A 5,523-nucleotide genomic window follows, 5' to 3' on the forward strand; every position below is an offset into this window, starting at 1 on the left:
CTGCGAGCCATTGATAGTGGAACCAAAAAGTACCCATCGGCCGAGACGCTGTTGAGGGTATTCAACCCCCCATGAGGAATTAATAAAAAGGGGGGCTATAGTATTTGCCATTTGCCACCAGTGCACGATGTAATTCCCCCATTCTCCTTCTGCGTAAGGCTAATGGAGAATGGCGGTTCGTGCAAATTCTCCGTAAAATTAATTTGGTTGTGCAGCAAAAAACCCTAATTGTACCGAAACCAATTACTTGTCGAAAATGGTTCTCAAGAATGGTTTGCTTTCATGTTTGAAGGTAAACAATGGACTTCGACAGTATCCCACAACAAGTCCCCGGCTGTGTTTAGTGCTGCCATACAGGCAAATTTAGCAGGGTTCATACCCCCATGCCGGGAGTAAGTTAGTACAGTATGTCGATGATTTATTACTGTGCTCTGAATCCTTGGAAGCCAGCAAAACTGATACAAAGGCCTTGCTCTGTTTTCTTGCTCAAGAAGGGCACAAAGCCAGCAAACACAAGCTGCAGCTGTCAGCTGAGGGAAAGCCCCTAGGCTGTGACAGAGTTGAAACTATAATAAAAATACCACAGCCACAGTTAAAGAAGCAAATGATGACTTTCTTAGGCATGACTGGCTATTGTAGAAATAATTGGTAAAGGACCTATTACAGGCCATACAAAGGCCAAGAGCAATAGTTGTAGTAAAATGTGCAGCACACACTAACTCCACTGATGCTGTCTCCCTAGGTAACACACAAACTGATGCTGCAACTAAGGCAGCAGCAACATGTGACAGCTCTTTTCCGGTCCAACAGTTGCTCATTTCCTCTGTTGTAGATCAACCTTTTTCTTTACAGGACATTCTTGACCTCCAGGCATCTGCGGACGACAGAGCAAAACGGCAATGGAAAACGAACCATGGCGGCCAGTCTGAATCTGGGCTGTGGTTGGGTCCCACTGGCAAGCCTTATCTGCCCAGAGTCTGTTATCCTTTGATGTGTAAGTGGGCACATGTATCCAAAGGAGGGGTGGTGGACTATGTTTATCAATTTTAGTTTTGCATTGGCTTTGCTGCTTTTGCTGCTCGGTTTTGTTCTAAATGGGTTATATGTATGCAGAACAACATGGGGAAAGGAACCAGGGTTCCCATAGCAGCCCATCCCAAACCAAACCAGCCCTTTGACCACATCATGATGGACTTTATTGAACTAACTCCATGGCAGGAAAAAAGTACTGCCTAGTCCTTGTAGATATGTTCTCATGCTGGGTAGAAGCTTTCCCCGTCAAACATGCGTCCGCCTTAGCGGTAGCCCGCGTGTTGGTAAGGAAAATTACACCCCGGTATGGAGTGCCCATGAAATTGAGCTCAGTCAATGGGTCACATTTTGAACATAATAAGTTAATTATAAGTAGCTATAATATTAGTCATATGATGTGTTGTTATTGTATAATTTGATAGGCCACTTTAATGTTGCTAGTCGAGTTATGCTGGGCAGGAGAGTATGATTGGCTCAGATACATTTCCGCATTGAAGAAGAAAAAGTACTTACAGTTTGTTCTGCGTAGTCAGAACATTGCTCGGTTTCCTAACACCTGCGTGTGTTGAGGGTGTTCTCGGGTTTGCAAACCATTAAACTTGTTTAGTCAAATTTGCTTGTCCTACTGAGTCTCTGTCTTATTGAGTTTAACAACTGACAAATGTTTTGAAAGTAGTGATCACTTCCCCCACCAGCAGAGGATGAATGCCTGCTGGTATCACTTCCCCCACCATCACGAGGAGAGGAGCTGGAGCTGCCTCTGCCTCCATCACCATCAGGGGGAGAGGAGCAGGAGCTGCCTCTCCTTTCACCAGAAGGACCAGGACTAGATGCATGCGGTCCTCAGCAGCCCTTTTATAGGCTGCTGAGGGAAGCACGGGGAAGAACCGCCCGGCCACAGTGGCGGAGAAGAGGGCCAACACCTGCACCCCAGCTTGTCCTGACCCCCTCTCTCGCTTCTCCCAATGATGCCAGCCGTTCCGCATCGCCTGGGGTTGCCATCCGCTCCTCATCGCCTGGGGTTGCCAGCCGCTCCGCATCGCCTGGGGTTGCCAGCCGCTCTGCATCACCTTGGGTTACTGGAACTGCTTCGCCAGGGGTTGCAGTCAGCTCTGCTTGGCCGCAGGGGTCAGTGTGGCCGGAGCCCCACCAGAGGGAGCTGCCGGCTATGAAAAAGGGGGGAGAGGTCATTAGACCACCTTTCCCCGCAGCAATTTCTCTGCAGTTCTGGGGGCCGGAGCCCCACCAGAGGGAGCTGCTGGCTATAAAAAAGGGGGGAGAGGTCAGGAGACCACCTTCCCCCGCAGCAGTTTCGCTGCAGCCGGTAGACTCTTGGTAGGGTTGTCTTGAGACCATCAACCGCCAGTAGACTTTTCCGCTGCTGGACTTGCCCTGCTGAAGAGTCGTCTGGGAGCTGTCAGCACAGCACGTCTGCTGACAGCCTCACCATTGGCAGCATTTCCGCTGCCAGTGGTACAGCGGGAGGAGAGATTCGCCCCACTGTCAGCATGTCTGCTGACAGCATGTCCAGTAGCAGCCTGGCTACTGGCAACATTGCCGCCCATCAACCACTTAAAGTCCCTGTTATTGGCCTAGGACTTTAAGCTAGACTTTGGGGATTTTAAGGGGGGTGGTGGCCATTGAGGCCATGTGTGCTTTGCACAAGGGGGGGGGTATATGTGGCAAAGTGTCCCGCCCCTGTGTGTATTTTGTGTTGTATGTTGTGTGTTAATGTTGGTGTATAGTCATTGGTACACAGGATATAAATGGGTCTGTGTAACACAAGTGTTTAAAATGTATATTTGTATTTTGAGGATTGCACAGCACTTCACGTGCAAGTAAAAAGTAATAATATGTGAGCATGGGGAATTGCACTTTATTAATTCACGTGCGGTTGTACTGCGACTCCAATTGAATGATTGATTAGCAATCGAGTCTCGGTACAGCTGCATAAAAGCTGCATGTCTGTTCTGTATGGTCTGTTTTTTATTTTGGCGACGAGTGCCGTGTCCTGTTTTTGTTTGTCTTTGCAACCTTTTTATTTTCTGTTCTGTTTCATTCATTAAATGCTGAGCGCAAGCAAGTACTCAGCTCCACACTACTCCACCTCTCTGTCATTTATTTCCACTTGCAACCCACCCCCCCCGCTGACGTGGGAAAGGAGGCTAGAGCACGCGTCCTCCAAAACGTGCTCCTGCCAATATGTCATTTTTCGAACTGCGGATCCACAGCGAGGCCATCCAGTTTTTTTCTCGGCTTTTCCTCCGGCTTTTTTTCCTGATCTCCACGACTAAGACCTGTTCTTTTGATGACGGACTGGAAAGGGAAAAATTGTAATGTCGGACCTGGTCTGACATAGGACCGCAAAGGGTTCAGGTTCTCGATCCTCTATTTATGTATGGAGACCACTCTTTCATAGGTCGGATCCCCCAAGAGATGGGGACCCCTTGTGTATGTCGGGTCCCCCAAGAGACGCGGACCCCTTTTCTATGTTTTCAATCTTTACTAACTCGATGTCCCTGAGGGTGCCATGAGCCAGGCCTTGGAAGTTGCTTCACCACGACGAGGTCTGGCCTAACTGTGGCGGTGACTTCATCTAAAGAAACAGTCAAATTATTTACTACATTTTCTTACAAGCACAAATCAATATTAACTGGTAACAGACAGATCCTTAATAATATTGATAATGTACTACTTCAGCATCATGTACAAACATGAATGCCTGTCATTGTAAGCTAATACTGTAATTTTGCACTTTATCATTCCTCGTCCCCCAGGTTATGCCTTCTGTTGCTCTATTGATTGTTACCCACTTTGAAATGTCACACCTTACCTGGAAAACATTAAGAATATTAATATGCAGTTGTATACGTCATGCTGTATGTATGCCTGTACTTTCAGTACAACACTGATGAAAAAGCATAATATAGAAACGCCACTGAGACAAATAAATTGAAGCTTTGGACAGACTTTTACTTAAACTAGAACCAAATAAATACACACGTACATGATATTTTTTTCGGTATGTTTGTTACAAGTTCAATACACAATATTATACAGATACATAATGCAATTGTATACAGTGATTAATTAACAGTATACATTACAAACATACAGAATATTTTCATTTAACACAAGTTTGATTCAAAGTTCCCCACCTGCACTGATGAAACCAGCGTCAATAAACTCTGATTATAAAAATAGTAACACAAATAGTAATATAAATATAATCCACGACAAGACACAGCACCACTACGCAGCTGAATAATCTTTACATTTAAAAGCCAAATACTTTACATTATCAAAATAATTTTGTATAATCTGTACATAGTCACAAAACCAAAGCATTAGCTTGATACTACACAGATACGAGCTGTAGCACACTTACCAGTACACAAAGTCTATATGAATGTTTCATAATCTAGTGCCACTAGCAAAAAGTTCACTAAACTCTTGTTCCTAAAGCAAATTCACAACAACAAAAACACATTTTAATTACGGCACAGCCACACTTCTAGTAAAGTGCCAAATATGAAAAAAGAAAAAAAAAAGAAAATAAAAAAAAACTGTAACAAAGATAACTACAATTGTGGCTTGCTAAAATTGACAGAAAAATATCAATCTACACAGTTTTTGTTAATCGTCTATTGTATGATTTATTGTACAATGATGTCATGAAAAAATAATCCTGTAGTATGCTGTAGTAAGGACATATTCCATTCCAACAAAAGGGCTATGTCAGCATTATGTCCTTGTTTGCAGAAAGGGCTCCTATAGTGTATGCGCATAAGCTAAAAATAAAGGACAATGAACATGCTGCACTGTTGCATGAGACTCATAAGCAAGTCTGAGTTATTTTTACTGGTCTTTCCTACTATTTCCTTTAAGTGAAACCACTTAGCACACGATCAAGGACAGTATGTATTAGTTTGATATTGAAAGCCTCTAACATTGTTTGCATATAATGTCTAACTAACTAGCAGCTGTATTGATACTACAAGGAAAATGTAAGTGTCCTTTAATGAATATTTTAATTAACCTAAAGCTTGTGTGTCTGTATGCTCAACAATTAACCAGTATCACCTTTGGAAAATTGAATGGCTTAATCAATCAAGTGAAACTGAGCTACTTTTACACAGTCACCTTATCATTTCTTTAACCAAGCAGTTTATAATGTTATCTTCAGTTCAGCTTGCCCGGTAAGCAAGATCTATTATGCAACTATCTGGACTGGAAAACAACACAGATGCTGTAATTATCCTGTCTGTGAAAGGCAGGACTGTAGGTTTTTGACTATACAGTAAGTCTTTCTTAGTATTACATAAAAATAAAGACTTCTAGTTGAAACTTTTGTCATTGATTCATATATATATATATATATATATATATATATATATATATATATATATATACACACACACACACACACACACACACACACACACACACACACACACACACTATGTCACTTTCATGAATGTACTTAAATAT

The sequence above is a fragment of the Polyodon spathula genome, chromosome 18 (assembly GCF_017654505.1).
Source record: "Polyodon spathula isolate WHYD16114869_AA chromosome 18, ASM1765450v1, whole genome shotgun sequence".
Lineage (NCBI taxonomy): Eukaryota > Metazoa > Chordata > Actinopteri > Acipenseriformes > Polyodontidae > Polyodon > Polyodon spathula.